Below are 20066 nucleotides of genomic sequence, written 5' to 3' on the forward strand. Positions count from 1 at the left end.
CTTCCCTCCAATACCTTAGGATCAAGATCCCTTCCAGTTCTCATTCCACGGTGGACTGTAACTACCTTCCTCTCTTAGGCCATTTCAAAACCCTCACTAAACAGTGGACGAACTATGAAATTTCTTGGTTAGGGCGACTTTCATCAATTAAAATGATGCTCCTCCCTAAATTTTTTTACCTGTTTAGAGCCATACCTTACTTAGTCTCGTTTGCTCTCCTTAACAAATTCTATTCTGTCATGTCTACTTTTATTTGGAAGGGTAAAAAGCCCAGGATAGCTAGAACCCGCTTGTTTAGATCCAAAGGTAGCGGGGGTCTCGCATTCCCTAACCTTGAACTTTACCAGCATGCATGTCTCCTTGATCAGTTGAAGGACTGGCTCCGGACAGAGTCCGTAAAACCCTGGGTAGATATTGAAAGACATATGTGCTCTGAATTTCCTCTTCCAGATTTAATCTGGGTCAAACCTTTGCATAGACCCCCCTCTACCAAACTTATGAGGAGTATAACTAATTCTCTTACGGTTTGGGACAGATTGGTTACTAATCTGGGCGACTGCCCGCTGCCCTCCTCGCACCTATCCATTTTAGCGATTTCCAAACTGCTCCCAGACCTTTCTTTGCGGAACTGGCGGGAGCTTGGGGTTCAGCTGGTCAAGGACTTATATGATAAATCAGGGCTTAAAACCTTCCAACAGCTACAATCCCAACATTTGATACCGTCAAAGGACTTTTATAAATATCTACGTATTCGACACTGGATTATGGCGAATATACCTGATCCTCTCTCCTCCCCTACTCCCCCTCCACATATCTTGAGTAACTTTTCCTCCATACACCACAAAGGTGGTATATCTCAGTGGTATGTTACTCTCCTCTCTCCGCTCAATGATGTGAAATTACATATTCAAATACGGTGGGAGTCAGAATTTAATATTCTTCTGACAGATCAGGAATGGGAAAATATTTTTATGAATATTTTTAAAATGTCTCGGTGCATCAATCACACTGAAATGATGTTCAAATTAATTCATGGCCTCTATCACACACCTGATAAACTCCATAGGATCTGGCCAGATTCCTCTAAATTTTGTTGGAGGCAATGTGGATTGGAAGGTACTTTAATACATACATTTTGGACATGCCCAGTTATTAGGCCATTGTGGACGGAGGTTTTTGGACTAATTGAGAAGGTCACAAAGGTGATCCTCCCCCACCGTCCTGAGATTGTTCTTTTGCATTACTTCCCTCCCTATGTACCCTCTGAATACTCTTATGTTATAGGCCATATTCTCATAGCCACCAGGGCCGCAATCGCTCAATATTGGAAAAGAACAGATCCACCACGCTTATCCAAAATTATAGCGTCAATACAGCGCAATTTCGAAATGGAAACTATGAGCATTAAATATTCCTTAGCTCCCCAATCCCCTCTACTGAAATGGCTACCGTGGTTTGATTACTATTCCTCCTGTATTGCCTCCCGGAATGCCTTGCCTTGTAATGTGTGACTGTTTAGTTTCTCTGATGTTAAGAATCTGTGAAATGCTGAAACCAAGCCCTCCTGACATAGCCCGGGTAGGGCTAATTGTCTAAGAATAGACCATACACATGAGCCTATTATGTTTTTCTTTTTTCTAAATATCTGCCTACTGTTTAGTTAAAAATGTACAGAAGTATGTGCAGGTTCTCTACAGCTTCCCTGAAAGACTGATGGTCAGCATCTCCCCTATTCTGTGTTTCACTCTTTCTCTATCTCCTCTCTTTCTTATCTCCCCTATTTTCTCTTTGTCTATAATTTTCACGTCTTTTAGTATTATCACTTTACTACCATGTATTATGGTTTACAGACATGCTGCTAATGTGTTATTGGCTTTTTTGTTTTCATAACGTTGTGTATGCTCTGTATTGAAAATCTTCTCTAATAAAATTTCTTCAGATAAAAAAAAAAAAAAAAACTAAGTTGCGGGCCCGGAAACCGGCTTCTGCTCGGATTTACCATAGGGTCTGGCATTCATACTTTGTTTGGTGCGCATCTCACAATTATGATGCTTCCAAGTTTAGTACAGCCAAACTTTTGGCTTTTCTGCAGCAGGGCCTAGATTTAGGTGTGCGTCTGGCCTCCCTCAAGGTTCATTTCTCTTACGTCCTAGAGGATGCTGGGGACTCCGTAAGGACCATGGGGTATAGACGGGCTCCGCAGGAGACATGGGCACTCTAAAGACTTTAGAATGGGTGTGCACTGGCTCCTCCCTCTATGCCCCTCCTCCAGACCTCAGTTAGATCCTGTGCCCAGAGGAGACTGGGTGCACTGCAGGGGAGCTCTCCTGAGTTTCTCTGAAAAATACTTTTTGTTAGGTTTTTCATTTTCAGGGAACACTGCTGGCAACAGGCTCCCTGCATCGTGGGACTGAGGGGAGAGAAGCAGACCTACTTAAATGATAGGCTATGCTTCTTAGGCTACTGGACACCATTAGCTCCAGAGGGTCGGAACGCAGGTCTAACCCTCGCCGTTCATCCCGGAGCCGCGCCGCCGTCCTCCTCACAGAGCCGGAAGATAGAAGCCGGGTAAGTATTAAGAAGAAAAGAAGACTTCAAAGGCGGCAGAAGACTTTGCGCCATTGCTCCCACACATACACACACAGCGGGCACTGTAAGGGTGCAGGGCGCAGGGGGGGCGCCCCCCCTGCGCCCTAAGCAGCAATATAAGCCTCAAGGGACACTGGCATTTAGAGTAGATACTGCGGAGGCAGTATATTAATAAACCCCTGCCAGTATAAATAATTTGAGCGGGACCGAAGCCCGCCGCTGAGGGGGCGGAGCTTGATCCTCCAGCACTAACCAGCGCCATTTTCTCCACAGCACACTGCAGAGAAGCTGGCTCCCCGGACTCTCCCCTGCTGAACACGGTTACAGAGGGCAAAGAAGAGGGGGGAGAGCCAACGCCATGGCGATTTCTGCTAGGCATGCCCTGTGGACCCGCCAATGGACGGGTGATGCCGACTTAAAGAGGCATAGGTAAGTTTTGCCTTACAAGGGTGAGGTTTTATTTGGTGAAGGTCTCGCGGACCTGGTTTCCACAGCTACCGCGGGTAAATCTACTTTTTTACCTTATGTTCCCCCACAGCAAAAGAAAACACCTCAATATCAGATGCAGTCCTTTCGGCCGCATAAGTCCAGAAGAGGTCGGGGCTCTTCCTTTCTCGCCAGAGGTAAGGGTAGAGGGAAAAGAATGCCTGCTACGGCTAGTTCCCAGGAGCAGAAGCCCTCCCCGACTTCTACTAAATCCACCGCATAACGCTGGGTCTCCACTGAGGGAGTCCGCGCCGGTGGGGGCACGTCTTCGACTCTTCAGCCACGTCTGGGTTCAGTCAGACGTGGATCCTTGGGCAATGGAAATTGTATCCCGGGGATACAAGCTGGAATTCGAAGACGTGCCTCCTCGCCGGTTTTTCAAATCGGCGTTACCAGCTTCTTCCCCAGAAAGGGAGATAGTTTTAGCTGCAATTCAAAAACTGTGTCAACAACAAGTAGTTGTCGAGGTTCCCCTAGTTCAACAGGGGAAGGGGTACTATTCAACCCTGTTTGTGGTCCCGAAACCGGATGGCTCGGTCAGGCCCATTCTAACTCTAAAATCCCTAAACCTGTACTTGAAAAAGTTCAAATTCAAGATGAAATCGCTCCAGGCAGTTATCTCCAGCCTGGAAGGGGGGGGATTTTATGGTGTCACTGGACATAAAGGATGCATACCTTCATGTCCCCATAAATCCCCCTCATCAGGCGTACCTGAGATTCGCTGTACAGGACTGTCATTACCAGTTTCAGACGTTGCCGTTTGGGCTTTCCACGGCCCCGAGGATTTTCACCAAGGTAATGGCGGAAATGATGGTGCTCCTGCGCAGGCAGGGAGTCACAATTATCCTGTACTTGGACGATCTCCTGATAAAAGCGAGATCGAGAGATCAGTTGCTGAAAAGCGTGTCGCTCTCCCTGAGAGTGCTGCAGCAACATGGTTGGATTCTAAATCTACCAAAGTCACAATTGGTTCCAACGACGCGGCTATCTTTCTTAGGCATGATTCTGGACAAGGAACAAAAGAGGGTTTTTCTCCCAACGGAAAAAGCCCAGGAACTCCAGAACATGTTCAGAGACCTGTTAAAACAGAAAAGAGTGTCAGTCCATCAATGCACTCGAGTACTAGGAAAAATGGTGGCGACCTACGAGGCCATCCCCTTCGGCAGATTTCATGCGAGGACATTTCAGTGGGACCTTCTGGACAAGTGGTCCGGGTTCCATCTTCAAATTCATCAGAAAATAAGCCTGTCCCCCAGGGCCAGGGTGTCTCTCCTGTGGTGGATGCAGAGTACTCACCTTCTAGAGGGTCGCAGGTTCGGCATTCAAGACTGGGTTCTGGTGACCACGGACGCGTGCCTCCGAGGATGGGGAGCAGTCACACTAGGAAGAAACTTTCAGGGCCTATGGTCAAGCCAGGAAGCTGGTCTACATATCAACATACTGGAATTAAGGGCCATATACAACGGCCTACGACAAGCGGAGAATCTTCTTCGCGACCTACCGGTTCTGATTCAATCAGACAACATCACAGCCGTGGCTCATGTAAACCGCCAAGGCGGGACAAGGAGCAGAGTGGCAATGGTGGAAGCCACCAGGATTCTTCGCTGGGCGGAAAATCACGTAAGCGCTCTGTCAGCAGTCTTCATTCCGGGAGTGGACAACTGGGAAGCAGACTTCCTCAGCAGACACGATCTCCATCCAGGAGAGTGGGGACTTCATCAGGAAGTTTTTGCAGAGATAACAAGTCTTTGGGGACTTCCTCAAATAGACATGATGGCGTCATGCCTCAAAAAGAAGCTTCGGAGGTATTGTGCCAGGTCAAGGGACCCTCAGGCAGTAGCAGTAGATGCCCTGGTGACACCATGGGTGTTTCAGTTGGTCTATGTGTTCCCTCCTCTTCCTCTCATCTCAAAAATATTGAGACTCATAAGACGAAAAAGAGTGCAGACAATACTCATTGTTCCAGATTGGCCTCGAAGGGACTGGTATTCGGATCTTCGGGAGATGCTCACAGAAGATCCATGGCCTCTTCCTCTCAGGGAGGACCTGTTGCAGCAGGGGCCCTGCGTGTTCCAAGACTTACCGTGGTTACGTTTGACGGCATGGCGGTTGAACACCGAATCCTAGCTGGGAAAGGTATTTCGGAGGAAGTCATCCCTACTCTGATAAGGGCTAGGAAGGAGGTGACGGCGAAACATTATCACCGTATCTGGAGGAAGTATGTATCTTGGTGTGAAGCCAAGAATGCTCCTACGGAAGATTTCCACCTGGGCCGGTTTCTCCACTTTCTACAGACAGGAGTGGATATGGGCCTGAAGTTAGGCTCCATTAAGGTACTGATTTCGGCCCTATCTATATTCTTTCAGAAGGAATTGGCTTCTCTCCCAGAAGTCCAGACTTTTGTAAAGGGAGTGCTGCACATCCAGCCCCCTTTTGTGCCCCCAGTGGCACCATGGGACCTTAACGTGGTGTTACGGTTCCTAAAATCTCACTGGTTTGAACCTCTTCAAACGGTTGAATTAAAATTTCTCACTTGGAAGGTGGTCATGTTGTTGGCCTTGGCATCTGCAAGGCGGGTGTCCGAATTGGCGGCTTTGTCTCACAAAAGCCCCTATCTGATTTTCCATGTGGATAGAGCAGAGTTGAGTACTCGTCCTCAATTTCTGCCTAAGGTGGTTTCATCGTTTCATATGAACCAACCTATTGTGGTGCCGGTGGCTACGGGAGACTTGGAGGATTCCAAGTCCCTGGATGTAGTCAGGGCTTTAAAAATTTACGTAGCCAGGACGGCTCGGGTTAGGAAAACAGAGGCACGGTTGGTCCTGCTTCTAAGCAGACTATTGCTCGCTGGATCTGTAAAACGATTCAGCAGGCCCATTCTACGGCTGGATTGCCGTTACCAAATTCGGTAAAGGCCCATTCCACGAGGAAGGTGGGCCCTTCTTGGGCGGCTGCCCGAGGCGTCTCGGCTTTACAGCTTTGCTGAGCAGCTACTTGGTCGGGTTCAAACACTTTTGCAAAATTCTACAAGTTTGATACCCTGGCTGATGAGGACCTCATGTTTGCTCAATCGTTGCTGCAGAGTCATCCGCACTCTCCCGTCCGGTCTGGAGCTTTGGTATAATCCCCATGGTCCTTACGGAGTCCCCAGCATCCTCTAGGACGTAAGAGAAAATAAGATTTTAAACCTACCAGTAAATCTTTTTCTCCTAGTCCGTAGAGGATGCTGGGCGCCCGTCCCAGTGCGGACATATTTCTGCAAGACTTGTATATAGTTGTTGCTTACATAAGGGTTATGTTACAGTTAAGACCAGTCATTGGCTGAGGCTGTTTTGTTCATACTGTTAACTGGTTGCGTATATTCCAGGTTATACGGTGTGGATGGTGTGGGCCGGTATGAATCTTGCCCTTAGATTAACAAAAATCCTTTCCTCGTACTGTCCGTCTCCTCTGGGCACAGTTTCTCTAACTGAGGTCTGGAGGAGGGGCATAGAGGGAGGAGCCAATGCACACCCATTCTAAAGTCTTTAGAGTGCCCATGTCTCCTGCGGAGCCCGTCTATACCCCATGGTCCTTACGGAGTCCCCAGCATCCTCTACGGACTAGGAGAAAAAGATTTACCAGTAGGTTTAAAATCTTATTTCTGCCTTGTCGGTGTGGTTTCAGCGAAAAATTGCGACTTTACCTGATGTTCATACTTTCACTCAGGGTGTGTTGATTATCCAACCTCCCTATGTCCCGCCTGTGGCTCCTTGGGACTTGTCGGTGGTTTTGGAGGCGTTGCAGGAGCCTCCATTTGAACCTCTTGGTTCAGCTGACCTTAAGTGGCTTTCCCTTAAGGTGGTGTTCTTGCTGGCTATTGCCTCTGCTAGAAGAGTGTCGGATCTGGGTGCCTTGTCTTGTAGTTCCCCATATCTGATTTTTCACTGTGATCGGGCGGTTCTTAGGACTCGTCCCCGATATTTACCTAAGGTGGTTTCTTCGTTCCACTTTAATCAGGAGACTGTGGTTCCAGCCTTTGTCTCTCCTGATTTGTCTCCCCAAGAGCGGTCTTTGGATGTGGTACGGGCTCTCCGTATCTATGTGAAGAGAACTGCTTCTATTCGAAAATCTGATTCTCTCTTTGTTTTGTTTGGATTTTACAAACGTGGCTGGCCTGCTCACAAGCAGACTCTGGCCAGATGGATTAGAATGGTGATTGCACATGCTTATGTGCAGACTGGTCTGTCAGCTCCTGCTCACATTACGGCCCATTCTACTCGGTCTGTTGGACCTTCTTGGGCGGCCCAACGTGGTGCGACCCTTGAACAATTGTGCAAGGCGGCTACGTGGTCCTCCGGGAACATGTTCATAAGGTTCTATGCCTTCGATACTGCCGCTTCCCAGGATGCTTCCTTTGGACGCCGGGTTCTTGTGCCCGCTACAGTGCGTCCCCTTCCATAAGGAACTGCTTTAGGACATCCCCATTGTCCAGACTTGTGGAGCCCAGTGTACCCCGCAGCAGAAAACGAGTTTTATGGCAAGAACTTACCTTTGTTAAAACTCTTTCTGCGAGGTACACTGGGCTCCACAAAGCGCCCACCCTGACGCACTTAGCTTCTTTGGGTTCATTTGGCATTAGCCGCTGACACTTCTCTTGTCGTGAGAGTGTGGTGTATGTGGCTACTTACCGTTGTCGTCTCTTTTCCTGCTACTGCATTGGGCTGGTTAACTAAAACTGAGCTCCTGTGCTGGGAGGCGGGGTGATATAGGAGGCGGTGCGGTGCATTCTGGGAACAGTCAAAGCTTTGAGTCTGTTGGTGCCTCGGATCAAGATCCTACTCTACACCCCATTGTCCAGACTTGTGGAGCCCAGTGTACCTCGCAGAAAGAGTTTTAACAAAGGTAAGTTCTTGCCATAAAATTCGTTTTTGTAGCCGCTCTGCGATACAACCGTTTGCACTTCTGCTAAGCTAAAACACACTTCCAGTGGGCGGCGGCATAGCGTTTGCACGGCTGCTAAAAATTGCTAGCTAGCGAGCGATCAAATCTGAATGACCACCCATGTGCACTGCAGGAGGGGCAGATATAACATGTGCAAGCCAGTATTTACCCTTCACAGAAACAATATAACCCACCCAAATCTAACTCTCTCTGCACATATTATATCTGCCACACCTGCAGTGCACATGGGGGGTCATTCCGAGTTGTTCGCTCGTTATTTTTTTCTCGCAACGGAGCGATTAGTCGCTAATGCGCATGCGCAATGTCCGCAGTGCGACTGCGCCAAGTAAATTTGCTATGCAGTTAGGTATTTTACTCACGGCATTACGAGGTTTTTTCTTCGTTCTGGTGATCGTAATGTGATTGACAGGAAGTGGGTGTTTCTGGGCGGAAACTGGCCTTTTTATGGGTGTGTGTGAAAAAACGCTACCGTTTCTGGGAAAAACGCGGGAGTGGCCGGAGAAACGGAGGAGTGTCTGGGCTAACGCTGGGTGTGTTTGTGACGTCAAACCAGGAACGACAAGCACTGAACTGATCGCACTGGCAGAGTAAGTCTCGAGCTACTCAGAAACTGCACAGAGAAGTATTTTCGCAATATTGCAAATCTTTCGTTCGCAATTTTGATAAGCTAAGATTCACTCCCAGTAGGCGGCGGCTTAGCGTGTGCAAAGCTGCTAAAAGCAGCTTGCGAGCGAACAACTCGGAATGACCCCCATGGTTTTGCCCAACTGCTAACAAATTTGCTGCTGCGAATAACTCTGAATTACCCCCCATATGTATACACATATAATTAAATGGATGTAGAGGACGATTCAGACCCTGACACTGATGTGCAAAATTCGCCATGAAGCGGTTTTTGCGCATGGGCGTACCCCGGTACACGCATGTGCAAGGTCCTAAACTGCGTTCTCTTCAGAACGCAGTTTAAGAACTGGAGGGAGGTGGGAAGAAGGTGTTGATGCCACGTTTTGTGGGCGTCGATGCTCCATTTTAGGGGCGTGGTCCGGACAACACAGGCGTGTCCGGACCGTTTGCGGGGCGGGCCGCAGCGGCTGCATGATGTCACATACATCTGCTGCAACCCTTAACATGGCTGGTAGCTGTCTGGCTATGCAGCTAGGCTGCGCAAGCAGAGGGCTACTCGAAACATGCGAAAGCATTGCCGCAGTGTGATGCTCTCGCATGTCTGCAGGGGGGGCTGGATCTGGCATGTGGGGCGGACTTGCCCTGTGCAGGGCGTCCCCCCGCATGTCAAAGAAATTGATCGTAGAATTTGATACGTTTTCTCGCACATCTACGATCAAGTCTGAATTAGGCCCATAGTCAGCATCCTGGTGGATGGGATATTAGCATTCAGAATGCTGGCATTGGAATCCCGCCTGCCAGCATCCTGAATGTTCATAGGATGGGGAGGGTTAGGCTAGGGGGAGGGAGGGTAAGGGGTAAGGTTAATTCATTTCATTCGAAATGTCGGTATTATGGTGGTTGGGATGCCACTGTCGATATTCTCACCGGCAGCATCCTGTACCCAACTCCAATTAAATATCCCCACCACACCAGACCCGATATATAGTATTTCTCTTACGTCCTAGAGGATGCCTTGGTCCACATTAGCACCATGGGGTATAGAGGGGTCCACTAGGAGCCACTGGCACTTTAAGAGTTTGAGAGTGTGGGCTGGCTCCTTCCACTATGCCCCTCCTACCAGACTCAGTTTAGAAAATGTGCCCGGAGGAGCCGGTCACAGCTAGGGGAGCTCTCCAGAGTTTCTCTAGCAAAAGTTTTTTTTAGAGTTTATTATTTTACAGGGAGGCTGCTGGCAACAGCCTCCCGTGCTTCGTGGGACTTAGGTGGGGAGTAGTGTCCTACCCTATGGGGTGAGAGCCACTATCTCCACTGACAGGACACTGAGCTCCAGAGGGGATAGATCGTTAGCCGCCCCAGGCGACCGCTCACCCCAACAGCATGCCGCCAACCCCTAACAGAGCCAGAAGATGTTTGTGGCGAGTGAGTCACCGGCCCCCCTAGCAAGTGGGGAGCCCGTGTGAAGATGGCGGCAACAGGGTAGAGAGCGCAGTACTAACTGCGCTCCGGGGCTCAGCGGTACATAGTGCGGTGCTGTGAGGGGCGCCCTGAATCAGCGCCTATACCCTAAACTGGTCGGCAAGCCTGTCAGGGTCCCTGGATCGCTGCCAGCAGAAATCCTCAGGCCAGTATAATACAATGAAGAGCTGGAAACAGCACCATGTTCAGGGGGCAGAGCTTCTCCACAGAGCAGACCCAGCAGCGCTCGTCACAGAAAATCGGACTCTCAGTTTGTCCTGTATGATCCCAAGAAACTTGGGTGTCCTGCTTCTAAGCAGACGATCTCTCGCTGGATCAGGTTCACTATCCAGCATGCGTATTCTACGGCAGGATTGCCGTGTCCTACGTCTGTTAAGGCCCACTCTACTTGTAAGGTGGGTTCTTCCTGGGCGGCTGCCCGGGGTGTCTCGGCTTTACAGCTTTGCCGAGCGGCTACTTGGTCTGGGTCGAACACGTTCACGTTTCCAAGGTTCTACAAGTTCGATACTTTGGCCGCTGAGGACCTGAAGTTTGGTCATTCAGTTCTGCAGGAGCCTCCGCGCTCTCCCTCCCGTTCTGGGAGCTTTGGTACATCCCCATGGTACTAATGTGGACCCCAGCATGCTCTAGGACGTAAGAGAAAATAGTATTTTAATTACCTACCGGTAAATCCTTTTCTCGTAGTCCGTAGAGGATGCTGGGCGCCGGCCCAGCGCTTTGTGATCCTGCAGTGGTTACTTAGTTCAGTACTGCTTAGTTCTTGGTTCCGTACTGTTTTAGATACTTGGTTAAGTAATCTTGTTCAGCCGTTGCTGATGTTTCAAGCTAGTTAGCTTGGTTTGCCTTGTATGTGTGAGCTGGTGTGAATCTCACCACTATCTGTGTAAAATCCTTCTCTCGAAGTTGCCCATCTCCTCGGGCACAGTTTCTAGACTGAGTCTGGTAGGAGGGGCATAGAGGGAAGAGCCAGCCCACACTCTCAAACTCTTAAAGTTCCAGTGGCTCCTAGTGGACCCGTCTATACCTTATGGTACTAATGTGGACCCCAGCATCCTCTATGGACTACGAGAAAAGGATTTACCAGTAGGTAATTAAAATCCTATTTATACAGTATATAAAGAGTAGAAGGCGCTTAAGAACTTTTAAAGTGAAAGTATATTGTGAACAAAGTCACAAAATGTTGTGACTTGTTTACAATATACTTTATCACTTTAAAAGTCCTTAAGTCCTTCTTTTTCTCTGTGTATGTATAATGATGCAATTCACCCCAGCCCACCTAGTGACCACCTGCATCTCCCCTCCGTGAGGTGGCAGTGGGGTTGTAGGTTAGGATGCGCTAGGCAGAAGCTTTGCCTAGGGTGCAGAGAGACCTTGCACAGCCCTGTGTATAAGTTGACATTTCGGTTGACATGACTGGTGTGTGCCCTGTATTTTTTAATTATAATTGGGAACTTAATAATATTTATATAGCACTTTTCTCAAAGAGGACTCAAAGTACTTTACATTTGTGGTACTCCCATAAATGTGCTACCCCTTAAAGTATGGTTATTTGCCCCACAATTATGGAAAAAGGACCCCTGTATTTTTTTTAAATTAAATATAAATATACACATACCTCCCAGCTTCTGTGGCTTAGAAGGAGGGACACGTGCGCGTGCACACCCGAAAAGGGTGTGTGGCCAGATGGAAAGTGGGCGTGGCTTCATGGGAGGACCCGCGATCGTGAGCCACGCCCCTGTTTTCGTCAGTGAGGGGGCATGCCCAGCGCACTGTGAGCTACTGGCATGCCCCCTCTCCCTCTGTCTCCTGTGAATAGGCATTGTGCGCATGTGCACAGCGTCTATTCAGCGCTGCTCTGCTAATCAGAGCAGTGACTACAGGAGCCTCCCAACTGCTCCCCACCCCACCCCCACCGTGGGACACTGCAGCCCGCGGGTGGGACAGCGGGACAGTCCCAAAATATGGGACTGTCCCGCAAAAATCGGGACAATTGAGAGGTATGTATACATAATGCTGCTCATTATGGCCCTAGGGCAGTGTGTTAGGGCTGAACTCATAGTGACTCTGTCAGCTCCTGACAGAGTGTGGCATCACTACAATCAGAGGCACCAATCATGTACAGGAGGAGCGATGTGCGGTCAGGTGAAAGACCACACATTACATCCTCCACTCTGTGCAAAGCAGGCAGGTTCCAGGTCAGGGAGGCACTCTCCCTGCTCTGTGACCTTGGTGATATTCTCTGTTTCTGCCTGCTGCCAGCACTTGACACTCTGACAGGCAGCAGCTTCGCTGGCAGCATGAACACGGTGGACGTGCGGTGAGCTAAATGGCTCTGGAGGCACTGGCTAACCCCAGAGTCAGATTTACATGCAATATATGAGCCAAAGGATACATCTGGGCATTATACACAGGCGCAGCATTATAAACTCCTGGAAATCTGCTGAGTTTTGATTAGAGATGTGTGGAAGGGATACACAGGCGAGGCACTGCCTCACCTGCCATAGACTTTTTACTCCAGAGTTTGGGCTATAACAATTATTAGAATAATGCAAAGAAGATATTTCAAACAAATTATCAGTATTTTTCATATATTTTATTCAGTCAAAACTCTGGTTTAAACGTAAGTATGACAGGAAAGGCTCTGCCTCACCTGCCTCACCCCACCGCACGTCACACCGGCTCTCCCCTCTCTAACTAATCAATGACAGAGCCACACTGTCCTGCCTGTTGCTGCCAGCATCTATCACACTTACCACTGGCAGCAGTGGCGTCGGTGCCATGAAGAGATGTGCCGCAGAAATGTAATGGACATGCACTGCCCACCCGCCCAGGAAGACCACACTATCATAGCTCTGAGTACTCTCCGAGTCCTGAGCTCCGCCTCCCTTGTGGGCTGCTCTAAATCAAAGGGATAGCCATAGTATGCAGACAGAATCCCACATGTGACAGGCTGCTGCCTCTTCCTAAAAAAGAAAGGTGACACTACTTATACTCCAGATATATGGTAATCGAACAGTCGGGGGGGGATGGCTCTCATATCTTATAGTCTGTATCAGTGGCGTCATGAGGTGGGTGCCTTCAAAGGGGTGACACCAAACCAGAGCCGCACACCTCGCACCTGCTGCATCCCCATCATGACACTGTCAATGTATCAGACAGCACGGACCCAGCTGCAGCGCACTCGCACCTGCTGCGTAACTGTGCCACGGCGGGCAGAGTCTACTTGTAGTCGGGGGTGTATGGTTTTGAGTCAGCGGGGGTGCGATCGTAACTGCAGTGCTCTATTTGCCGTCCGGCACCAAGCACTACAGCTACGATCACACACCCGCCGACTCCAAATCATACACCCGCACTTGCAACAAGAAGACTCCGCCGCAGCACAGTTATGATCGCATCCATCCCCCCTGCTGACTCAAACACCCCCCCACGAAGGAAGATTCCGCCCTGGCCGGGTCCGTACATAATCCATGTACGCCGGTCCCGTGATGTCATCACGCCGCCGCTCCACCTCTTGCGCTGCTGGGACTCTGGGAGAGAGGGAGAAGTGGGAGAAGGCTAAATACAGTGCTGCTGTTACTTCAGGGAGCCTAGGCAGGACCTGCCTTGAATTTGACTGCGCACTTCAATATCAACCTTCTGCTGTCACTCCCTGGCTGGCTGCAAGTCGTTTCAGCTGCCAGTTGAGTGTGGAAAGTTTAATCAGTGGCGTCATGACGGGGGTGCGGCCTGCATCTGGGTGTCACCCTTCAATGGGGTGTCACCCTACAATGCCCCTCAGTGTCTATCTTCAATTCGGCGCCGGCCCGTGAGCCAATCAGAGCTCGCAGACTGGCAGATAAGGCTCCTGATTGGCTGCCGGACCGCGAGCTTTGATTGGCTCACGGATCGGCACCTAATTGAAGGTAGACACCCGCACCGCCGCCAGAGTCTGAGGGGCAGGAGAGACGCATGCTGCATTCTCCTCCCCTCCCACACGGGACAGCAGCAGCGCGGTAAGCATCAGGTGAGGACATGTGTACCTGGCCCTGGGGGCATATCTGGCACTAGGGGCATATCTGGCACTGTTGGGGCATTTCTGTATCTGGCACTGGGGGCGTCTCTGTATCTGGCACTGGTGGCATATCTGGCACTGGGGGCATATCTGCACTGTGGGGGCATTTCTGTATCTGGCACTGGGGGCATATCTGGCACTGGGGAGACATGTGTTTCTGGCACTGGGGCATTTCTGTATCTGGCACTGGGGGCATATCTGGCACTGTGGGGGCATTTCTGTATCTGGCACTGGGGGCATATCTGGCACTGGGGAGACATGTGTTTCTGGCACTGGGGCATTTCTGTATCTGGCACTGGGGGCATATCTGGCACTGTGGGGACATGTATATCTGACACAGTGGGGGCATTTGTATATCTGGCACTGTGGGGCAATGTGTATCTGGCACTGTGGGGCAATGTGTATCTGGCACTGTGAGGCAATGTATATCTGGCCCTCTGGGGGCATTTGTGTATCTGGCACTGTGAGGCTATGTGTATCTGGCACTGTGGGGCAATGTGTATCTGGCACTGTTGGGCAATGTATATCTGGCACTCTGGGGGCATTTGTGAATCTGGCACTGTGGGGCAATGTGTATCTGGCACTGTGGGGCAATGTGTATGTGGCACTGTGGGGCAATGTATATCTGGCACTCTGGGGGCACTTGTGTATCTGGCACTGTGGGGCAGTGTGTATCTGGCACTGTGGGGCAATGTGTATCTGGCACTTAGGGGCAATGTATATCTAGCACTGTGGGGCAACGTGTATCTGGCACTATTGGGGTCATATGTGTATCTGCAACCCACCATATGTGTATCACGCCCCCATTTACATTGGCCACACCCCATGTGGCATTTGGCCACACACACAGTACCTAGAAGTCATTTTTTCTACTTGCACCACTGATGCAAACCAACCTGAATAGGGTCCTATGTCACTACTATTGCCATTGCATTCAGTGATATACAGGAATTATGATTTACAAGTAAAACTAGTACAAAAACATTACAAAGGATTCCATGTGGTGTGATATGGTAGGAGGTGCATGGGGGGTGACACCATGAGTTACCACACCGGTAACTTGCATTTGAAAGAGTTGTGCATAATTTCAATACTGTGAGAGATATGTTTAAGAATTGCTATTCTGATTTAAGAGGTAGTACAGCATGTATAGCAGTCGTCCTCATCTGCTTCCCGTCATCATCATTGGAGCGGATAACAGGTGAGAGTAAGGATTTTTGCCACGCTGATAGAAACACTGATACAGCGCCACTACATTTCCCTATATATGGTGTTAGGTGGACCTTGATACCAATGGCATTGCAAGGTCCAAATGAACCAACAGGACGTTTGAGCACTGGGAAGGAAGAAAGGTGAAAGTGGTCATATGAGTTATACCGCTTTCACATCGCAAACCATGCTTTTGAAACGGTTCTTTAAACGGTTCTTAAAACGGGTCTGAGCAGTTAAACCCCCTTCACATCGCATGTTGTAACCGGTATATTACCGTTTCATTACCGTTTTGGTACCTTTCACACTGAACCCGTTTCACCCATAGAAAGCAGCGGTTGTCATTATAAATGGACTTTTCTGGCCCACACATATGACGTTTTTACACAATAAAGGAGGGGGGTGGGGAGTGCTTTTATCAGTGCAGCAATCATGGCAGACAGAGGACATGTCTCCAGCGACTTTGTGATTGTTTCAGCTGTACTACTTCTGGATTCTGTTTATGAGAGGATATTTGCTATTCTCACATTATGTAGCTTGGTAATCAACTGTTTTAGGAGGAGTAGTAGAAGACTGCAGTGTTTGTCAGAGTGTGGGAGGAGTATGCGCAGTGTCGTGCGAGAGAGAGCCCTTTTAAGGCGACAATACCTGCGCAGGAGGAGGTCTTTTTTATCTGCTTCCATGAACACCATTCTAGCCTTAAATCTGTCGACACAGCGAAGATTGTGGGCTAGAGATTGTCCGAGTGGTGATGTATTCATGCAGAGTGTCCTTAACTTTCAGGACGTGCAGTGGAAGGCTCACTTTAGAATGTCACGTGAGACATTCCACTGCCTTTTAGATCTATTAACCCCAGCACTCAGTAGACAAATTACAAACTTCCGTCGACCATTAGAGCCAAGCAGGAGGCTTGCCATTGCTTTGTGGTGGTACGCCACTCCTGGCGAATATCACACAATTTCTTGTCTATTTAGAGTCGGAATTTCTACTGTTTGCAACACTGTTCATGAAGTCATCCGCGCTTTGGTGGACAATCTATACCATAGATTTATTTGTCTGCCGCAAGGCCCTCGTTTAGACAGACCATTCAGGGGTTTGCTTCAAAAGGATATCCGCAGTGCGCTGGCGCAATAGATGGAGCCCACATTCCTATAATTGCTCCTGAGGACAATCCAGCAGATTACCATAACAGAGAAGGATGGCATTCAATTGCTTTGCAAGCTGTGGTCGATCATAAGTATTGGTAAGAATGTTCTGTCCATTGTGTGTTTTTTAATGTTGTGTATTTTTGGAACCTACTATAAAAAGTAAATATATATATATATATATATATATATATGTGTATATATATATATATATATATATATATATATTTAGCTCCACAGATGTTTTTATTGGATGGCCGGGTTGTTTACATGATGCACGTGTGCTTGCAAATTCAGATCTATACCGTGTAGCAGAGGACAAGCAAGGTGGACGGCTTTTTCCAAGAGATGTATGTCCAAATATATAGGGGTATATGCAATTGCGGTCGAATTGCCGCAAATGTCGAAAAACGGGGCATTTTCGACACAAAAAAATGAATCGACAATGCAATACAGTACTTTTCGACAAAAAAACGGCCATTTTAAATTCGACTTTTTGCAATTCGACAGTTGTCAAATTCGACATGTCTGCAATGGTAAAAATGCGGCTTTTTGACAAAAGTATATTCAATTGAAGAATGTTGATTCGACAACAGTGCTTTTCGACAGTCATTTCGTCAATTTCAGTCCGCCTCATTTTGCTGGCGGGATCAAATAAAAATTTTTAAAAACATGTTTTTTTTGTGTTTTTTTTATTGCTAATAGCATATCTATTTATATTAGAAGGGATTATGTACTTGGTTTGTCTATTAGGAGCCACAAGTATTATTTATATATTTTTTTTAAAGAATATATTTTTTTTTTTACTGACTAAAATAATATGGAGAGATCAGAGCATGTTTTTCAGTGGCAAGGGGTGGGAATGTGTAAAAAAAAAACCTGAAAAAAAAATGTGTGGGGTCCCCCCTCCTAATTATAACCAGCCTCGGGCTCTTTGAACCGGTCCTGGTTGTAAAAATACGGGGAGGAAAATGACAGGGGATCCCCCATATTTTCACAACCAGCACCGGGCTCTGCGTCTGGTCCTGGTGCCAAAAATACGGGGAACAAAAAACGTAGTGGTCCCCCGTATTTTTAACACCAGCACCGGGCTCCACTTGTCAGAGAGATAATGCCACAGCCGAGGGACACTTTTATATCGGTCCCTGCGGCCGTGGCATTAAATCACTAACTAGTCAACCCTGGCCAGGGTACCCTGGAGGAGTGGGGACCCCTTAAATCAAGGGGTCCCCCCCTCCAGCCACCCAAGGGCCAGGGGTGAAGCCCGAGGCTGCCCCCCCATCCAAGGGCTGCGGATGGGAGGTTGATAGCCAAGTGATAAAAAGAAAGAATATTGTTTTTTTGTAGCAGAACTACAAGTCCCAGCAAGCCTCCCCCGCAAGCTGGTACTTGGAGAACCACAAGTACCAGCATGCAAGGGAAAAACGGGCCCGCTGGTACCTGTAGTTCTACTGCAAAAAAAATACCCAAATAAAAACAGTACACGCACACCGTGAAAGTAAAACTTTATTACATACATGCACGCCGACACACTCATACTTACGTTGTGTTGACACGCCGACTCGGTCCACTTCTCCATGTAGAATCCATGGGGTACCTGAAAATAAAATTATACTCACAAAAATCCTGTGTAGCATCTGTCCTTTTCTGCTTGTAATCCACGTACTTGGCAAAAAACAAACCGGAAAACACGATCCACGCACTGAAAGGGGTTCCATGTTTACACAGGGGTCCCGGTGGGAGGGTGTCTGACTGTCAAATTGTGTCGAATTAAAAAACGGTCGAATTCCAGCCGGTATTCGACCGCAATTGCATATACCCCATAATTATTACAATTTGGAATTGCAGGGCCTGGTGTTCATGTACTTTATTATAAATTGCCATAGCGTCAGAAATACATACCAACATAAACTGCTCCAGGACTTTCCCCCTGTATGACCGCCATCACCCGTGTTGAAGTAATAATGGTGTTTATACACAGGTGACGGCAATCATACATTGAGGAAAGCCCAGTAGCATAGCATTTGGACCCAAATGGGATGGGTCATTTGGGGTGGTATATACGAATGAGTAATGCTTACAGTATGGCTGTACAACGCTGCCTTTCCAGCTGGTTTGGTAATACATTTCTCAGTATGATTTGGCCCAGATATAGCATTGTCTAATAGCAGAAATGAAGTAGGGCATGGTGGGATGTGTAGTTCCTAGTCAGTTGGACAGCAGAGGATGCAGTCCCATGAGCTATGTAATGTCATTCAACGACCATTGACCCTCATGCAGGAGTGTGATGATGTGCATATACCAATTCATCTTTGCTCATTTGAATCTTTTTCTATTATTATACTAGAAATCTAAATTTGTGGATGGAGTGGAAATTCAAGTCCACATAATCGGTGATGCAGCCTACCCCTTACGAAGATGGCTGATGAAGAGGTACACCCAACATGTTTAGACTGACACCTAATCAAGTTGCCTTCACGCACACCCTGAGCTCTGCAAGAATGGTTGTGGAAGACGCATTTGGACGCTTAAAGAGACATTGGTGCTGCCTTATGAAGAGCAATGATGTGGACCTTGCAAACATGCCGAACATTGTTGCGGCTTGCTGTATTCTTCACAACCTGTGTGAATTTCAGAGGGAGGAATTTCTACCAGAGTGGGCCGTTAAGGACACAGCTGAGCACCCTGCACCTGAATCCACTACCTATATGGGCGAACATTCTGGAAGTGCAGAACAGATGAGGGCTGCTCTAATGCCCAACCTTTCCTCATTATTGGCGTAAAATCTTTCAGTTTGTTGTATATTCATGACATTTGTGTGTTCAGTTCAATTAAACCATGGTTAATGTTTGTGTGCTGTCCCTATTTGAAATTATAGACGTGGACACAGGCTTAACAACAGGTCATAGACCTTATAATTATAATGTTTTATAATATAAAACCTTGGTATCAAAAACGTTTGCATTAACATTGTTTGCAATATACTTGCATTCTAAAACAGAAAATGAAAGAAACAATATAAACAATAACCTCACAAGGTAACATCCTGTAAACAGGAGAGTCAGGAGTTGTCTCCATTTCTGGAGGTGGTTGTGTATGTGGAGGATGGTCAGATTCAGGTGGGGTGTGTTGAGGGTGGGTTTGTGGAGGCTGGGTATATTGAGGGTAGGTTTGTGGAGGATGGGTATATTGAGGAGGGGTATAGTGAGGTAGGTTGTGTTGAGGTTGGGTTTGGTCATAGTAGGAGGAAGGGCCATAGTGTGGATAGTGTTGAGGGATGTTTGTAGGTGGTTGCTGAGGTGCCATTGTGTGTGTACGTTCCCTCATGGAAAAAAATCTTTCGAATAATGAGGTTTGAAATGACTGCATTTCCCTCATGCATTCCCTTGTATCCGTACTAATGTGGGACATGAGGGTATTATTCATGTCCTGCTGAGCCTGCAGGAAGCGCTCGAGGCGGTCATCCTCTCGAGCTGCCATGGCAGCGTCCATCTGCTCAAGTTTCTTTGCTAAGACAGTTGTCATTCGAGATGCTTGTT

At 48.1% G+C, this 20066-nt stretch overlaps 1 long non-coding RNA gene across 1 annotated transcript in view; it reads left to right on the plus strand.

Annotated features, from left to right (window-relative positions):
* LOC134947734 (uncharacterized) overlaps positions 1–19377 on the plus strand; it is a 50323-nt gene extending 30946 nt beyond the window's left edge. Inside the window, exon 2 of the long non-coding RNA XR_010182731.1 lies at positions 18875–19377. This is a non-coding gene — a long non-coding RNA (uncharacterized LOC134947734). The remainder of the gene's footprint in view (positions 1–18874) is intronic.
* The last annotated feature ends 689 nt before the right edge of the window (positions 19378–20066 follow it).

This window comes from Pseudophryne corroboree, chromosome 8 (assembly GCF_028390025.1).
Source record: "Pseudophryne corroboree isolate aPseCor3 chromosome 8, aPseCor3.hap2, whole genome shotgun sequence".
NCBI classification, from domain to species: domain Eukaryota; kingdom Metazoa; phylum Chordata; class Amphibia; order Anura; family Myobatrachidae; genus Pseudophryne; species Pseudophryne corroboree.